General features: G+C 43.2%; 1 protein-coding gene across 1 annotated transcript in view; it reads left to right on the top strand.

The window, feature by feature from the left end:
- The first annotated feature begins 11477 nt into the window (after positions 1 to 11477).
- Positions 11478 to 19521, top strand: part of TEC (tec protein tyrosine kinase) — a 142378-nt gene continuing 134334 nt past the window's right edge. Inside the window, exon 1 of the mRNA XM_019024963.4 lies at positions 11478 to 11587. The gene's annotated coding sequence lies outside the window, so the exon portion shown is untranslated. The remainder of the gene's footprint in view (positions 11588 to 19521) is intronic.

The raw sequence follows: 19521 nt of genomic DNA, 5'->3' as shown, positions 1-19521 counted from the left end.
ACCTTTCTCTCTGGCTGCCCTTAACATTTTTTTCCTTCATTTCAACCTTGGTGAATCTGATGATTATGTGTCTTAGGGTTGCTCTTCTCGAGGAGTATCTTTGTGGTATTATCTGTGTTTCCTGAATTTGAATGTTGGCCTGTCTTGCTAGGTTGGGGAAGTTCTCCTGGATAATATCCTGAAGAGTGTTTTCCAACTTGGTTCCATTCTCCCCGTCACTTTCAGGTACACCAATCAAACGGAGGTTTGCTCTTTTCACATAGTCCTATATTTCTTGGAGGCTTTGTTCATTCCATTTCATTTTTTTTTCTCTAATCTTGACTTCATGCTTTATTTCATTAAGTTGATAATCTCTGATATCCTTTCTTCTGCTAGATCAATTCAGCTATGGATACTTGTGTATGCTTCACAAAGTTCTCATGCTGTGTTTTTCAGCTCCATCAGGTTATTTATGTTCTTCTCTAAACTGGTTATTCTAGTTAGCAATTCCTCTAACCTTTTTTCAAGGTTCTTAGCTTCCTTGCATTGGGTTAGAACATGCTTGTTTAGCTCAGAGGAGTCTGTTATTACCCACCTTCTGAAGCCTCGTTCTGTCAATTTGTAAAACTCACTCTCCATCCAGTTTTGTTCCTTTGCTGGCAGGGAGTTGTGATCCTTTGGAGAAGAAAAGGCATTCTGGTTTTTGGAATTTTCAGCCTTTTTGTGTTGATTTTTCCTCATCTTTGTGGATTTATCTACCTTTGGTCTTTGATGTTGGTGACCTTCAGATGGGGTTTCTGTGTGGACATCCTTTTTGTTAATGTTGATGCTATTCCTTTCCGTTTGTTAGTTTTCCTTGTAACAGTCAGGCCTCTCTGCTGCAGGTCTGCTGCAGTTTGCTGGAGGTCCACTCCAGATCATGTTTGCCTGGGTATCACCAGCAGAGGCTGCAGAACAGCAAAGATTGCTGCCTGTTTCTTCCTCTGTAAGCTCTGTCCCAGAGGGACACCCACCAGATGCCAGCCAGAGCTTTCCTGTATGAGGTGTCTGTCGACCCCTGCTGGGAGGTATCTCCCAGTCAGGAGGCTTGGGGGTCAGGAACCTACCTGAGGAGGCAGTCTGTCCCTTAGCAGAGCTCAAGCGCTGTGGTGGGAGATCCACTGCTCTCTTCAGAGCCAGCAGGCAGGAATGTTTAAGTCTGCTGAAGCTGTGCCCACAGCCACACCTTCCCCCAGGTGCTCTGTCCCAGGGAGATGGGTGTTTTATCTATAAGCCCCTGACTGGGGCTGCTGCCTTTCTTTCAGAGATGCCCTGCCCAGAGAGGAGGAATCTAGAGAGTCAGCCTGGCTACAGTGGCTTTGCTGAGCTATAGGGGGCTCTGCCCAGTTTAAACTTCCTGGTGGCTTTGTTTACACTGTGAGGGGAAAACCACCTACTCAAGCCTCAGTAATGGCGGACGCCCCTTCCCCCACCAAAGTCGAGCATCCCAGGTCGACTTCAGACTGCTGTGCTGGCAGCGAGAATTTCAAGCCAGTGGATCTTAGCTTGCTGGGTTCTGTGGGGGTGGGATCCACAGAGCTAGACCACTTGGCTCTCTGGCTTCAGCCCCCTTTCCAGGGGAGTGAACAGTTCTGTCTCACTGGCATTCCAGGTGCCACCAGGGTATGAAAAAACACTCCTGCAGCTAGCTTGGTGTCTGCCTAAATGACCACCCAGATTTGTGCTTGAAACCCTGGGCCCTGGTGTTGTAGGCAACCTAGGGAATCTCCTGGTCTGTGGGTTGTGAAGACTGTGGGAAAAACATAGTATCTGGGCCAGAGTGCACCATACTCCATGGCACAGTCCCTTACGGCTTCCCTTGGCTAGGGGAGGGAGTTCCCCAACTCCTTGTGCTTCTAGGTGATGCACCATTCCACCTTGCTTCGGCTCACCCTCTGTGGGCTGCACACACTGTCTAACCAGCCCCAGTGAGATAAGTTGGGTACCTCAGTTGGAAATGCAGAAATCACCCGCCTTCTGTGTTGATCTCACTGGGAACTGCAGACCGGAGCTGTTCCTATTCAACCATCTTGCCAGCCACCTATCCTTCCATTTTTGATTTCTGGTTTGATTTCACTGTGATCAGAGAACACAATGTATATGATTTCAGTGATTTTAAATTTGTTGTGGTTTATGACCTAGTATAGGTCTAGCTTGGTATATAATATTCTGTGGATACTTGAAAAGAATGTGTATCCTGCTGTTAGGTGGAGTGTTCCGCAAATGTCAGTCAGATCCTGTTGATTGGTGGTACTGTTGAGTACCCTTGCTAGTTTTCTGTTTACTTGTTCTATCAGTTGTTGAGATGGGGACGCTTTTCAAATTCCACTTTGGTTTATCTATAGTGCTTCTGAGTATATCTCTTTGTGCAGCTTTTTAAATGATTAGTTTTACACTATTAACACTTTCTTTTTTTTTTTTTTTTTTTGAGATGGAGTCTCACTCTGTCTCCAAGGCTAGAGTGCAATGGCATGATCTTGGCTCATTGCAACCTCTGTCTCCCAGGTTCAAGTGATTCTTCTGCCTCAGCCTCCTGAGTAGCTGGGATTACAGGCGTGTGCCACTACACCTGGCTATTTTTTTGTATTTTTGTAGAGAGAGAGCTTTGCCATGTTGGCCAGGCTGGTCTCAAACTCCTGACCTCAGGTGATCCACCCACCTCGGCCTCCCAAAATGCTGGGATTACAGGCATGATCCACTGCACCTGGCCACACTATTAAAACTTCTACTGGTGTTATCATTTTTCCATCTGAGGGAAATATGGAAATTTTAGCTCCCTATAAAAGAGCTAAAATTTACCCTCCTCCATTTATAAATATCCTAAATATTTTCTTTGCATACTTTTAGAACCTCTCAGTGTTAAAATTTTTTTAAATTATTATTATTATTATTTTGTAGAAATGGGGTCTCACTATGTTCTCCAGGCTGGTCTTGAACTGCTGGGCTCAAGTGATCTTCCCACCTTGGCCTCCCAAAATTCTGGGATTACAGGTGTGAGACATTGTGCCTGGCCTCGGTGTTAAATTTTTGCTTCAATTATCCATTATAATTTACAAAAGGCAGAGGAAAATGAATATTTACTCTATCTGTATTATTGTTTACTGTGTTTTTCCTTCTTTCCTTTCAAGATTCCATCTTTTATTGATTTCTTCCTGTTTAGAGAATCCTTTCACCATTCTTTTTGGGTAGATCAGCTAATGATAAGTTGTCTTCATCTTCTTCTATCTGAGAAAGTCTCGAGTTTCTCTTTATTTATTTAGAGACAGAGTTTTTGCTTTTGTTGCCTAGGCTGGATTGTAATGGTGTGATCTCAGCTCACTGCAACCTCCGCCTCCTGGGTTGAAGCAATTCTCCTGCCTCAGCTTCCCGATTAGCTTGGATTACAGGTGCCCATCACCACGCCCGGCTAATTTTTGTATTTTTCCTAGAGATGGGGTTTCACCTTGTTGGTCAGGCTGGTCTCAAACTCCCGACCTCAAGTGATCCACTCAACTTGGCCTCCCAAGGTGCTGGGATTACAGGCATGAGCCACCGTGCCCAGCTGAATTTCCCTTAATTGTTGAGGGATATTTTCTCTAGATATAGGATTCTAGGCTGGCTGACAGTTATTTTATTTCAGCATGCAAAAAATTCCCTGCCACTTCCTTCTTGTATTTCCTGATGAGAAATATGCTGTTGTTCAAATTGTTTTTTTCCCTATTGGTAAGGTGTTATGTCTCTCTTGCTGCTTTCAAGACTTTTTCTTTATCTTTAGTGTTAAGAAGTTTGACTATGATGTGTCTCAGTGTGGATTTCTTCGTGTTTATCCTGTGTGAGGGTAACTCAACTTCCTAGTGTATAGGTTTATGTCTTTTGCCAAATATGAAGAGTTTTCAGCCATTATTTCTTTGAGTACTTTTTCCAGCCCTGTCCTCTTCCTCTGAGACTCTGAAGACACAAATGGTAGATCTGTTGTTATAGTCCCATAGGACTATTTTTTTTTTAATCGCTGCTGTTCAGATTAGGTAGCTGCTATTGCTCAATTTTCCAGTTCACTGATTCTTTCCTCTGTACCATCTATTCTGCTGAACAGAGGTTTTTTTGTTTTGTTTTGTTTTGTTTTGTTTTGAGATGGAGTCTCGCTCTGTCACCCAGGCTGGAGTGCAGTGTTGCAATCTCGGCTCACTGCAGCCTCCACCTCCCGGGTTCAAGCGATTCTCCTGCCTCAGTCTCCTGAATAGCTGGGACTACAGGCACGAGCCACCACACCTGGTTAATTTTTGTGTTTTTAGTAGAGATGGGGTTTCACCATGTTGGTCAGGATGGTCTCGATCTCCTGACCTCGTGATCCACCCATCGCAGCCTCCCAAAGTGCTGGGATTATAGGCGTGAGCCACCGTGCCCGGCCTGAACAGAGTTTTTAATTGTAGTTATTGTACTTTCACTTACAAAATTTCCATTTGGTCTTTTTTTACTTTCTATTTCTTCACTCAAACTATCAATTTCTTTGCAGAGACTACTTCATTTGTTTCAAGCATGCTTCTAATTGTTCATTGAAGCAGTTTTATGATGATGATTTAAAATCTTTGCCAGATAATTCTAATATCCCTGTCATCTTGGTGTTGGCATCTACTGATTATCTTTTTCATTCAGTTTGAGATCTCCCTGTTTCTTGGTATAGTGAGTTATTTTCAATTAAAACCAGAAAATTTGGCGTATTCTGTTTTTAGATTCTGGATTTTATTTACACTTTTTGTTTTAGCTGGCTTCTTCTGACACTGTCTTGGCAGGGGAAGGAGGGCATGCAGGTCATCTCCTCTATCTACAGGCAGGTAGGGGTAAAAATCCAGGTTTCCCACTATTCCTCCATTGACACTTGGGGGTGGGGTGCTCTTGATTACTGCTGGATGCGGTTGGGAGTTCCATCCCAATGAATGGATACAAGAAGTTAGGCCTCCACTGGTACCTCCCTGACTGGGAGGAATAGGAATGTCTTGTTACTATTCTCTGTGTGGCCTTTGGTGAAAACATGGGGTAGGGGTGTGTGTGGTCTCAATAACTGGTTTTGTAATCTTGCTTGAATTTATTTTGAAAACTTATTTTGGCTTTAAGTATGTATAACATGCTAGACACATAAAGAATAAGTAGCTTTATATTTGTATATTTAAGTGAATTAAAATGAAAATGTTTGTTTAAAAGGGCTTCCTACTTGATTCAGGTTTGAGAAATACCCACATGAGTGAATGCATGGCTGCACACTCACATCATGAGTCCCTGGAATTGTTCGTACTTCCCTCCAGGTTCTTCCACCTACACAAAAAGACAGAAGGAGCTGGGCCCCTGACACTATGGAACATCATGCCAGCCTGACCCTGATGCTCTCTGTTGAAGGCTCTTGTTAGTTTCCTATTGCTGCTGTAATACATTGCCACAAATTTATTGGCTTACAACAATACAAATTTATTCTCTTACTGTTCTGGGGGTCAGAGTCCAAAATCAGTTTCACTGGGGTGAAATCCAGGTGTCTGGTTTCTTTTGGAGGCTCTAGGAGAGAATCGGTTTTCTTGCCTTCACCAGCTTTTAGAAGCTTTCTGCTTTCTTTGGCTCGTGGTCTCTTCCTTCATCTTCAAAGCCAGCAGTGTAGCATCTTCTAATCTCTCTCTTACTCTGTCCTCTACTTATCTCATTATACCCTGCCTTCTCCCTCATATAAGGACCCTTGTAACTACATTGGGCTCACCTAGATAGTGCAGAATAATCTCATTTCAAGATCCTTCACTTCATCCCATCTACAAAGACCGTTTTGCAGCATAAGTTATACTCACAGGTTCTAGGGAATTAAGACATGGACATCACTGGGAGGGCCTTATTCAGCCTACCATAAGGGGGTGCTGTTACTTGCAGCTAAATCAAATTCTGAATGATTGACCTTCCACCAGAATGTAAGCTCCCCTACAACAGGGAGTTTTGTCTGGTTTGTTCACCAATGTTTTCTCAGTCTCCTATCGTAGTAATGGGTGCATTTTCATGGCTGCCACCCTCGCAAAGGAGGTACCTTCAAAAAGATCTGGAGATAGAGCACTCCAGGCAGAGGAAACAGCCTGTTCAAGCCCTCAGGCCAGAGAACTCTTTTTATTTATAGGAATAATACTCAATATATCATTTTATTGTGACAGAACAACTCAGCTTTTATAAACTATCAAGCTGTTGAGATAATGGACCCCTTTGAAACTCTCTGTCTCTTTTGCTAAGCACAATCTGGTTTTACTTCTACATCTTCTTTTCTGGCTCTAACATCGAAAAAATTTTCAATTACTATCAAACCAACATAAAAACATTATACAAGAAATATACGTATAAACATCATTCATGATTCAAAGATCATTCCCTTTGGCAGCTTTGAAAGGTTAAAAATGTAAACTCTGGAGTTATACTGTTTTATGTTCACATCTGGGCTTTGCCACTCAATAACTATGATTTTGGGCTATTACTTAGACCTTCTCTGCCTTTGTTTCTTCATCTGTAAAATGAAGATAACAATAGTCCACCTCACACAGCTGTGAGAATTAGATGAATTAATCTAATATGCTTAGAAAGGATGCTGGCACATCCCCTCAATAACTGTTAATCATAATTCTTACTTTTCAGTTTTCCTCCACATAATTTGTATTTAGTTGCAATTACAGGTACTCAAAGCATTGTGTTCTACTTTTAAAAATATAATCTTGTTCATAAGTTTTATTTCCTATCTCTTTTTCATTAACATAGGTAATCTTATTTTATTATTTAATTAATTAATTAACTTATTTAGAGACAGGTTCTTGCTCTGTTGCCCAGGTTGGAGTGCAGTGGCATGATCTCAGCTCACTGCAGCCCTGCCCTCCTGGGCTCAAGCAATCCTCCTACCTCAGCCTCCCGAGTAGCTGGGACTGCAGGTGAGCACCGTCAAGCCTGGCTCATATTTGTATTTTTAGTATAGATGGAGTTTCGCCATGTTGTCCAGGCTGGTCTTGAACTCCAGAGCTCAAAAGATGCACCCGCCTCAGCCTCCCAAAGTGCTGGGATTATAGGTGTGAGCCACCACGCCTGGCCAACATAGGTAATTTTAAATGACAGCTTGACATTCCATACTGTTAATATATTTTACTTAAACATTTCCCTATTATTGGACATTTATTTTATTATTATAAATGATCTTATAAATATACTTTGCATATGATGCTTTTTATTTCTTTTGAATTATTTATTTAGCATCTCTTCCCAGAAATATGATTATTGATTCTGTGTCCAACATTTGAAACTCCTTCCTTCTATGCAATAGTTCTAAAGAAGCAACTACTTTCAGCACATGATGGAAGGAGAAGCAGACATATCATAGGATCACAATGAAGTCATCTTCATGTAGGAACAGACCCTCCATGGAAGACTGATAAGGTCTGCATTATCGTCATTGTCATCATCATTTATTCATCAACAAATGTATTAATTATCTACGATGGGCCAGTTTCCTTTTCAGTAGGAAGATGGTTACAAAATAAAACCAGTGACTTGCACAAAAGAATGCAAGAAGCTGGCCGGGCATGCTGGCTCATGCCTGTAATCTCAGCACTTTGGGAGGCTGAGGCAGGTGGATCACAAGGTCAGGAGTTCAAGACCAGCCTGGTCAACATGGTAAAACCCCATCTCTACTAAAAATACAAAAATTAGCCAGGCGTGGTGGCAGGCACCTGTAATCCCAGCTACTCAGGAGGCTGAGGCAGGAGAATTGCTTGAACCCAGGAGGCAGAGGTTTCAGTTAGCCGAGATTGTGCCACTGCACTCCAGCCTGGGCAACAGAACAAGACTCTGTCTCAAAAAAAAAAAAAAGGCAAGAAGCTATAAATACAAATATATACACACATATATTTTTGCAAACCTTCCAGGTTGATTCTGTATGTCTTCTTCTGTACCATGTGGAATCTACATGTAAGTTAAAAAGAGGCATTTTCATCTCTCAAGGAACTGAAATTATGTCAACCTGATACTGATCATCTAAACAAATAAACTTTATGGAAGCCATAGCGATATCTTGTAAGAAGGGAGAGTCTTGTCTCCCAAGAAGTTTATATTAATACCTTTTTCTCTGTATCTTGATTTTCTTAAAATAAAGATGGTTTTACTAATATTGTTTGAGTCTTCTTTTTGGAGGCAGGGGGAGAAATCTTTTTAAGTCAACTACTAGATTCCTTCTTTTGACTAGGGACGAATGTAAAAGTTCGAATTATACAGGCCCAAATGTAGTATTCTGTTTTCACCTAAAAAATAAAAATTAAAGAAAGACTAAATCTTTTTTTTTAATCCCATCACATTCTGAGTTCAGTTTTTACACCTTTTCCTTAATGTAGTTGAAGTTCCCTAATGGCCTGTTTTTTTTTGTCTCTGTCTCTCTGTCTCTTTCTCAACACCTTGCTGAAAAAAATTGCCATTGTTCTCTATTATGTGATCTATGGATGGTATACCTGTGGCAATTGCCTACTTAAATTGTATGATTGATAGTGTAACAAATGTCTTATTTAGAAAACTATAACTTTATGAAAATTACCCCAACTATTAAGAATTATGTTGGATCTAGGTGTTTCATTTACAGATCTGTTCTCTTTGGCTTTTCTGAGAATTAGTAGGGACAATACAGACACTTTTCTCTCTTTTAATTTAAACTTTATGAAGAAATTATGTAAGGGTCTGGGTTTTCTGCCTTTTCAAACTTCATAAACATTGAGATCCTCATTACCATTGTCAAGAATATTAGCTACCATCACCTACCAAGAACAGGCAAGGCAAATTGGAAACTGGTTCTTCTAACCATCATAATATCAGTTAATTCCTTAAGGCAGTAGCTGTTACCTTTTTGGGATCAGTCAATATGATAAAAGTTCTAAGTCCTCTCACTTAAAAATATACGTACATAAGCATCTTTCTTGGGAGAAAATTAACTGTATTACTATAATTATATATCTATAACTCTCTTTCCTGCCCCCCAACACAGTTTTTTTGCATAGATTTTCAGATGGTTTATGGTCCTGTCCCCTCAAGGTACATCTGTGCTAGGGGAAATTACGTTAACTAGCCAAAACAAGTACCTGAATGGGACAAGAGGCAGGAGAGACTGGGGTAGAGAGGAGAGAGTAGATCATAAAAAAGAAATTTTACTAGATTCATTCAAAGTACTAGTCATTATACTCAAAGTCCTCACTGGAGAGAGGATTTGTAATCAGAAGGCCTTGGTCCAAATCTGTGCCCTCTTCCCATCTCCCCTTTTCCTAGATAGTTGTCTGACTTCCGGAAAGTCATTGAAACCTCTCTGACCCTCAGTTGTTGTTGCTGTTATTGTTTTCCCTGTTAAATCAGGGTTCCCCAACCCGCAGGCTGTGGACCAGTACCGGTCTGAGGTCTGTTAGGAACCTGGCCGCATAGCAGGAGGTAAGTGGTTGAGCGGTGGGCAAGGGAGCAAAGCTTCATCTGTATTTACAGCCACTCCCCATTGCCTGCATTACGGCTGAGCTCCGCCTCCTGTCAGATCAGCCTTGGCCTTAGATTCTCTCAGGAGTGCAAACCCTAGTGTGAACTGTGCATGCGAGGGATCTAGGTGGTGTACGCCTTACGAGAATCTAATGCCTGATGATCTGAGGTGGAACAGTTTCATCCTCAAACCATCTCTTCCTGACACCTGTCCATGGAAAAATTATCTTCCACAAAACCAGTCCCTGGTGCCAAAAAGGTTGGGGACCACTGTATTAAATGGAATCTTGTTAGACTTCTCAGGGTTATTACAGTGATCAAAGGAGAAATGATATAGGAAGGCACTACTTTTAAGTCCCAAGCAAGCATGAGGTGTGATAAGTATCAAAGCACTTGCCATTCCCTTAGCTTCAGCCTTGGGTTGGCCGTCTGTGCTATCATTCAGGTCTCAGCTCCACTGTTACCCCAGAGAAGCCTCCAGTAACATCATATCTAAAGTAGCCTCCCTCTTCCTTTCACTCTCAATTCCATCACCCTGCTTTATTTTAGTCAAGACACCTCACTTACGAAGTGGTTTAATTTTTTGCTTGCCTGTTGATCATGTGAGACGAGTAACAAACGTTAAGAAGCCATGCTTGCTCATTTCTGCTTGTCAGCATAATTTCACACAGCCCCTCACTCTGTGACCACCTGCAGCTGGCGGAAAGATGCTTTGAAGACAAAACGAGATAGAACACAGGATCCCCCACGTCTCTTGCCTGAGCCCTTGCCTTTTACTGCACCTAAGATAAAGTCTGATGAGGTTAGTGATTATGCTTCTGTAATCTATAAACAGATGTACTCTTAAGCCCAAACTGTGATGTGCTTTTACACATACTGAATCTTCACCAACTGTTTCTAAATTGAGAAGGGAAGTTCTGTGTTGGAGGGATCTGCGCGAATCTCTCTAAAAGACTCCTCCAGGGCTGTAGGCCTCCATCTCTAGTCCTCAGTAAGACTTCTGAATAAAACTAACTTTCATTCTTTAACAGCTTGATTTTTAAATTTTAGTCGACAATCACTTATTGTCTTTCTCCTACAGTAGAATAAAAGTTCCCTAATGGCAGAGCCCTTGCCTCATCTTCCCCAGGCATGGGAACAGTTCCTGGTATAGGATGCACACAGATTTTGCTGATTCAGGATAGCCGTGAATAACAGTGGAGACTCCAGAGGAGGAAGACCTGGATTTGAAGCCCAGCTTCTCAACCCAGCTTCTGAATTTACTAGTTGGGTGACATTAGGCAAGTTATTTAGCTTCTCTCTGCCTCACTTGCACCGTATGTGAAAAGGGGGATTCTGATAATATATGCTTCAGAGAACTTTTAGTACATGTGAAGTACCTAGAACAGTGCCTGGCACACAGTTAAGTCTTACATGTGTTTTCTACTCTTCAGTGAGTTTAATGTTAACACATTAATAGTGCACGTGACCCTCTAAGTGTATCAGATATGCACTGCTCCCTCGGGTTTCACAGGAAAATCACTTACTCTTTTGGTAAAACGGGCTGCATGGCTCCACTGCCCCGCGTCACCCGCCTGGCCTCCTACCGCTTAGCGGAAGGGGAGGTGCGGTTCCTAATTCCGACAGGCACGTAGTCTTCCACAAGTGGCACTACTCGGGGCTCTCCCGGCTAGGGGCGTTCCAGCCACTAGGGGCGGGTCTCCTGGGATGGGAAGACTGGGGCTAGGGAGGTTCAACGCCGCCCCCGGAAATCTAAGGGACGCTCCCTGAAACTCACCGGGACGCGCTTCCGACCCATTCCGGTCACTTGCCTTGAAATCGCCGCAGGGCTGCGCAAACCTGCCACCCAGGGCCCAAGCGACCGGGGCGGGGCGATCGAGGACTGGGCGGGCCTGCACGATCAGAGGCGGGGTAGGGCGTCCACGGGGCGAGCAATCGGGGCGGGGCGGGGTGATTGGGGGCGGGACGGGGAGATCAGAGGGCGGGGCGGGGCGCTTTGCTCTGGACTCTGGGGCGCCAGGCTCCGGACTCCGCGGCGCAGACTGCACCTCGCAGTCTCCCCAGGTCCGCCCAGCAGCCGCGCTTCAGCCAGGTAAGGGCGCCGCGGGCCGGCTGGGGCGGCCCCGGGAGTGCGATACTCCGGGCGAGGACGGGTGGGGACGGGGATGAGCGCGGCAAGAGGCGGCTTCCACACGCCCCTCGAGGAACGGGGAAGGATTTTCTCCCCTCCGTGCCGCAGTGAGCGCGGGTGCGCAGTCTCTGGGTCCCCTCTTCGGTCCGGGAAGGAGGGACAGGTGCGCGCAGTGGCGCAGCCTCGCCTTCCTGCCGGCAGTAGATTCTCCACTTCTCCAACTCCCGCACTGACCTCTCCTAAGGAACACCCGCCCCTTTTTCTTGAAGTTCCAGGCTTGAGGCCGCCCCGCGGCAAGTTCAGCGTTGGGGTCACGTCCCAGCGGCGAGCAGGGCTGATGCCTCCTTTCGGGTTGGGCGGCGGCGCGATCTTGATTGAAATTTGGCAGTGTCGAGATATACCTAATGTAAATGACAAGTTAATGGGTGCAGCACACCAACATGGCACATGTATACATATGTAACAAACCTGCACGTTGTGCACATGTATCCTAGAACTTAAAGTATTAAAAAAAAAAATTTGGCAGTATCGGCCAAGAGGTTCCGCAGTTGCACGTGACTCACCCAGTGAAGTTCACGTTCTCTTCCCCACCCCCCCAATACCCCGCCCACCTCGCCCCGGGAAGTTGTGTTTGAATATTGAAAACAGGTGCCCGGCCAATGTATGTACTTCTTGGAAAAACTAGGGCCTTGACCTGGGAGTGTACACTTTCCTAATTTTCTTTAATCCTAAATTTCTTATGGATTTTATTTTATTTTTCCCGTAGACGTGTAACATGGTGGTGTGTACCAGGTTTGGAAACAATCTCATCCATTGCTATTCTTTGGAAACTGGAATATTTGATTCGAAAGATTGATCTTAATGTTAACTTGGAACAACAGGATGGCTGGTGGCTAAGTGGGTTTGAAGATTATCCAAAATAGTTATAAGTTTTGCGAGTATTCCTTGTATTTTTCCAGTGAATGCTCATTTTCCTCTTGGGAAATTCTGAGAATTTACTCACTTCTAGATTATTCTCTGCTAAAGAGCTGGGAAGAAACAAACCAGCGGATCTCCCAAATAAAGTTTGGGATTTAACAGTTTAGGTCGTGACACTGGTAGCTGCTTACTCTGCAATAATCACCTGGAGTAAGGGATATTAAGATTTATTTCTAAGGGGAAAATAGAAGTATGGGTAACTTTCACATTATGTATTTGAAAGTATTTTTTAGTTTAGTTACATTTTCAATGTTTACGGAAGACTTACACTTTCCCCATACTCCAGTTAATCTGATCCATATATTACACTCTTGCCAACGCAGATGCTTACTGTGGTGTGTTTATGTTAATGATCTTGACTCTTCTCACAAGGGTGTGTACATTCTGGTCTGTGGAACTGTATAGGCCAAGTGTAAACTCATGCAGTCAGTGCTTTACTCTAGTTGGCAATACCTTTGCCCCACATAGGTCCAACTAGAATTTTCACATCTTCCCAACTAGGAAAGGATATAGAATATTAATGTATGCTCTAGCATTTTCAACCTACTTTATTCTTTATCAAGATAATCATGTTTTCTCAGCAGCTAGTTACTCAAGGGCAGCAGCTATGTTTTACCAAACCATGGAAAATAAAGCTGAGAGAATGGCAACCTTTGCTTCCTTAAGATGACCCTTGATAGGGAGGTTGGAAGGGTTGTGAGCAGTGTCTGGCCTACTTTTACGCTTGGGGAAGAATTACTGGCCTCTCTGCCTTCCTCCGGGTATCCAGAGTGCTGGGAGACAGGGCCTTGGGCCTCCAGCCACACCTCTGCCTACAGGTTCCTCCAGGTTGACCAGGTTGGTGCCTCTCCTCCCTGCCCCAGCTGTTCCAGCTCCTTAGCTTCCACCCCACCCCTCCCAGATTCTTACCCCTAGACAAATCACCATATTGTTCAGGGCAGGGGTACTTGGTCTGCAGAGTCAGCATGAGTGTTGATCTTCAGCATGGTGCTGGTTCCCCGTGGATGCTCCTTGGATGTCTGCTGCTTCAGAGCCTTTATTATGCTCCCTTCTTGTCCAGTCTACAGCAGGCAAAGTGGAGTTACTGAAGTCAAACCCAGATCAACAGTCTTGGGGGCCAGCTGCCTTGGTTGGACTAATTACGATCATAAATTGGGCATTCAAGTCTGTTGGAAAAAAGTGAAATTGGCTCATGGTCACTGGCAATTGTAAAATTATCCTGTACGATGTGGTTATGCTATTATAAAAGGTTTGTGGAAAAATAAGAAACAACCCAGAGGGGAGGGGCCTAGTAGTTGCCTCCACCTCCAAACACGCCTGTGCTTGGGCTTGCCTTATTGTCACTGCCCCCAGCTCAACCAATTCTTCTGGGATTGGATTGTAACAATTAATTTCCCCACCATGTTTGACTGCTCAGAGCTCAGATGACCACAGCTACTGTAGTATAGATGTAGAGAATTACATACTCTTTTGTTTAGAGAAACAAGGATGGGCTTTTTCAAAACAGATTGTTATTAGGGAAACAAAGAAAAAGCAAACAAATGTAAAAATGTGTGGACACAGAAGCCAAAGTTTGTTTTGTTATGGTTTATAGTTTTAAACTTTTATCCAAGTTACATTTCTCCCTTTCCAGAAACAACCACTTGTAATTCTTTGCCATTTGTGGCTTATAGTTGATACTTCTTGATTTTTCAATTTTAAGCATTATCTGTTGACTTCCCACCGTGGAAGATGATGAGTTGGCTCTCTTTTTCCCTCCAACCCCCAACGCAAGTACAGCTTCCCTATTTTCCCATTCTTGCAGTCGTTAAAACAGAATATTGAATAATGGTTAGATCAAAATTCACAGCTAAGCCAAGCATAACTTTTTTTTTTTTTTTGAGACAGAGTTTTGCTCTTGTTGCCCAGGCTGGAATGCAATGGCACAATCTTGGCTCACGACAACCTCTGCCTCCCGGGTTCAAGCGATTCTCCTGCCTCGGCTTCCTGAGTAGTTGGGATTGCAGGCATGCACCACCACGCCCAGCTAATTTTTGTATTTTTAGTAGAGATGGGGTTTCTCCATGTTAATCAGGCTGGTCTCAAACTCGTGACCTCAGGTGATCTACTTGCCTTGGGCTCCCAAAGTGCTGGGATTACAGGTGTGACCAAGCATAACTTTTTATTTTCCTTGGAGTTAATAATGGATTTGTTTGTTCATTTTATTTATTTTGTACTCTTCATTGATTAAACCCACAGCTCTTGGCCAGTTTTCCAAATTCTCCCTCAATTGACCAGGTATTTTGTCAATTTCGTTTTCCTCAAGAAGCTGTTCCTGAGCCTACTGGCTTGCTATAATCCAGACTGGGTGCCTTCGGTACATCGGCACACTTGTCACCCCAAGGCTTCCCTTTGTCATCATTCTGGAGATTCTCATCATTTGTCTCTTGTGTTGGATCTCCTGGTACTTGTAGCACGTGTCTTCCTCAGTCTTGGTTGACTCCCTTCTTTTGGTAGAGCCCATCCTAAAGGAGCTTCCTGGAATAGGATGCCTAGAGGTCTACTTTTCTGAGACTGTAGATGCCTGAAAATATCTGTTTTCAACTGACAATTGATAGTTTGGCTGAGTGTAGATTTCTAAGATGGCAATTTTGAAGGCATTGTTCTATTGACTTCCACATTGTGGTATTGCTGTTGAGAAATTTAGAACTCTACTGATTCCTCAGCTTTTTCTTGTAATCTGTGTACAGGTTACAATTTGCTGGGTCCTCCCTGAAGTTTATAGAATTTTCTCTTGGCCTCCACAGTCCTAAAATTTCACGATACTGTGCCTAGGTTTGGGTCTGTTTTCATGCATTGTGTTGGGCTCTTTGAATCTGGAAACTTTCATTCTTCAGTTTGGGAAATTTTCTTAAATTATGTCATTGGTGGCCGGGCGCAGTGGCTCATGCCTATAATCCCAGCACTTTGGGAGGCCAAGGCAGGCAGATCACCTGAGGTCAGGAGTTCGAGACCAGTCTGGACAACATGGTGAAACCCCATCTCTGCTAAAAATACAAAAATTAGCTGGGCGTGGTGGCTCACCCCTGTAATCCCAGCTAGTCAGGAGGCTGAGGCAGGAGAATTGCTTGAACCCAGGAAGCGGAGGTTGCAGTGTGCTGAGATTGAGTCACTGTACTCCAACCTGGGAAACAGATTGAGACTTTGTCTCAAAAAAAAAAAAAAACATATATATATACACACACACATATATATGTGTGTATATATATATGTATATATGTATATATATACGTATATATGTGTGTGTATATATATATCTCATTGGTAATTTTTCCCCCTCTATTTTCTGTGTCTGTGAGAAACTCATATTGTTCAGATATTGGCTATTTTTGACTGGGCCAAAAATAAGTTTTTCATGACTGTAATCATGAATATTTAAAATCAAAATCCCTATTTTTTTGGTTGCCTGAATATATACATATATATTTGTATGTGTGTGGTTTGTGTGTCTATTTCTTTCTGGTTTCTGTTTTATAGTGTCAGTGTTTTTTCCTTTCTCCCTAAGAAGCTTAATGATTTTTTGGAGCAACTTTTTTTCCTTCCTGCACAGATTCAATTTCCCAAGCGGCTTTTGTCTTTTCATTTGTTTAGGTTTCTTCTCTTTCGTGTTAGAAGTTTTCCTTGTGTAACTAATGCCCTTGGTTATCTACTCACACTTCAGAGGGGGATTAAAAAGCAGAAGGTCTGGGGTTCAGGCAGGGTGGCTCACGCCTGTAATCCTAGCACTTTGGGAGGCCAAGGTGGGCGGATCACTTGAGGTCAGGAGTTCAAGACCAGCCTGGCCAACATGGTGAAACCCTCGTCTCCACTAAAAATAAAAAAAATTAGCCAGGCGTGGTGGTGTGTGCCTGTAATCCCAGCTACTCAGCAGGCTGAGGCAGGAGAATTGCTTGAACCTGAGAGGCTGAGGTTGTAGTGAGCCGACGTGATGCCACTGCACTCCAGCCTGGCAACACAGGGAGACTCTGTCAAAAAAAAAAAAAAAAAATGCTGAAGATGTGGATGAGCTTGTCGACTGGGGAATGCATGGTAGGGGGAATCTGGCTGGGCTTTTTATTTGGGGAACCTCTGTGGTCGTTACCTCTTGGGCTGGTGAGAGTCCTCAGAGAAGCCTTTTCCAATCTTTTCCCCAGAGATTGACAGAGAGCCTGGTTGTCAGTAATCTGGGATCTAAGTGGAAAAGAAGACTGGAAGTCTCAGCATCCAGTATGCAGATGTGCATATAACCCCTCCATGCTGTTTGTGTACAGACCCCCTGAAGGGTGAAGGAGTAGGGAGGAAACTCCAGGTTTTTTGCTGGGGTAGAGAAGGGGCAGTCACCTAACTGGTTGGAGTGGCCAAAGGGATCTGTGGGATCCAGCTTTTTAAAAAGACTTTAAAAAGTCACTAATTTTTTAGCCCACGCCTCTTTTTATAGAGGGTTCAATTGCCTTTAATTATTTAACCTTTTGGAGATTCCATGGTGTAAATCAGATTATTTCTTAGCTTCTGCTTATTCCACCAAAATGTTTTTGCTATTGTCTCTTCACTCATTCTCTCCATCCTTGCTGATTTATACATGAAATAAAAAAATTTCTTTATTGTCATTGTCTTAGGCTTTCAGAAGGGAGAGAAAGTAGAGGTTTTTGTCCAGTCTGCTAATAGTGGGTAGAATATAATTTCTTTACCAATCTCTATCCAGAGACTGGCACCATTCAGTCATAGCAGTGTGTTGCTGTTTTCCCCTTCCTCTACCCACAGGAAACATTTTCGGATCAGGCTGGGCCGCTGAGCCAAGTTTGGACCTCAGATGCCTTCATATACAACTCTAAGTGTACACTACCAATTGATCATAGTTGTCATAGGGGGCAAAACCTATATCTTAGGTTGGGTGGTACATAGATTACTGGCATAGAGCCCTTGTTCCTGTTTCTTTCTTTCTTTCTTTTCTTTTTTTTGGCGGGGGTGGAGACAGAGTCTCGCTCTGTCACCCAGGCTGGAGTGCAGTGGCATGATCTCAGCTCCTGGGTTCAAGTGATTCTCCTGCCTCAGCCTCCCGAGTAGCTGGGATTACAGGTGCGTGCCACCACACCCAGCTAATTTTTGTATTTTTAGTAGAGACAGGGTTTCACCATGTTGGCCAGGCTGGCCTCGAACTCCTGGCCTCAGGTGATCTGCCTGCCTCGGCCTCCCAAAGTGCTGAGATTACAGGTGTGAGCCACCACCTGGCCTATTGTTCCTGTTTCTTGAATTCACTTTGTTTAGGATGACTCTTTCTGCCATCTTGACCTCTGAACATTTTACCTTTCAGTGAAGTGCAGCTTCTATTAAGTCCAATAGTATTTTAATCTGAAAGATGGGATTGGTGTCATTGATGGCCATGTGGCCTCAATGGAAGTTATGATCATTATTTCCTTCTGGAGGCCAGTTTATCACACAACTGCCTTACCAGCAGCAGCACCCTTACTTCCCTTTCCACTTGTGCCCTTCTTGGAATGTGCACCAAGTTCCTGTTTCTGGCTGGGCTGACGTACCCTGCCGTTTGTGGATGATCACGACTTTCCCAACGTCATTTTATCAGTTGAGTTATTCCTCAGGCTCCCTTAATGGGCTGTGAACTTCCAGCATGCTCTCCCAGTTGCTTTGTAACATCAACATTCTTTATGGTTACACACATGATGACAAGAGTCAGTTTCCACAAAAGTAGGAGGATAATTGTTCCTAAGCCATCTTATCTGTGCAGAAAAAGCAAAGCTCTATCTTCCCATGATGGCAGCTATGCATTGGCAATACAGAAAACAGGAATGCTGGCGATTGTGACAATGGAGTGGGTGCAACAATTACTTTATCTTTGGAGGATGACAGATGGTTAAAAAGGCTTTTTCAGCAGGTACCACTAGGCACCATTGTGAACAAAAGCTTGGCTAGTAGGGATACTGCAGAGCTCATTCCTCCCACTGTGCTTCCACAAGCATCCTTCCCTTTTCTAGACGAAGTCTTTGAAGTCATTGGAACCTCCCTTTTCCAGGCAGTATAGTTTTTCTGTAATGTGCTGGGTCTTCACAGAAGTTCTTTCCTAGGGAAAGCATAGTACCAAGCAAGTACTTAATATACTGAATGAATTTTCCAGACAATTTTGGACACTTTATAGTTAAGAAAAAATGATATTTGGGCCAAGAGTGGTGGCTCATGGCTGTAATCCTAGCACTTTGGAAGGCTGAGGCAGGTGGATCACTTGAAGTCAGGAGTTCAAGACCAGCCTGGCCAATATGGTGAAACCCCATCTTTACTAAAAATACAAAAATTAGGTGGGCCTGGTGGCATGTGCCTGTAATTCCAGCTACTCGGGAGGCTGAGGCAGGATAATCTCTTGAACTCAGGTAGCAGAGGTTGCAGTTAGCTGAGATCGCACCACTGCACTCCAGCCTGGGCAACAGAGCAAGACTCCGTCTCAAAAAAAAAAAGAGATATTTGGTCATAATTACCCAAGTTGTACTCAACAATCTAAATTCTCTAAATTCTTGATTAGACTTTCACATCACTTGTCTATATATGGATTGAAATATAGAGCATTCAATTTAAGTTTTCTCAAGTGTATTGTTTCTTGTATTATTTAGAAATATTCTTCACTGAAAACATTCTTGAAAGGACAACATACATTATTATCATTATTTTCCATCTGTATATTTTTTCTTAGCATAGTGTTATGATTATCTTAGTTTTTATGGCTACAAAGAATGGGTTTTGGAGGAGGGAGGGAAGTAAGTATTCATTATGTTATCTCATCAGTTTTATGTTTCTAAAGGAGGAACACTTTTGTTTGGATTTCTACAATATATACTTTTTCCTTTTGTAACTATATGTCATTTGTTTTTCAAGGTTAAAGCTTTTAACCTTGA

This window comes from Gorilla gorilla, chromosome 3 (genome assembly GCF_029281585.2).
Source record: "Gorilla gorilla gorilla isolate KB3781 chromosome 3, NHGRI_mGorGor1-v2.1_pri, whole genome shotgun sequence".
NCBI classification, from domain to species: domain Eukaryota; kingdom Metazoa; phylum Chordata; class Mammalia; order Primates; family Hominidae; genus Gorilla; species Gorilla gorilla.
The sequence above is the reverse complement of the archived record's forward strand: the minus strand, read 5'-3'. Positions and strand labels throughout refer to the sequence as shown.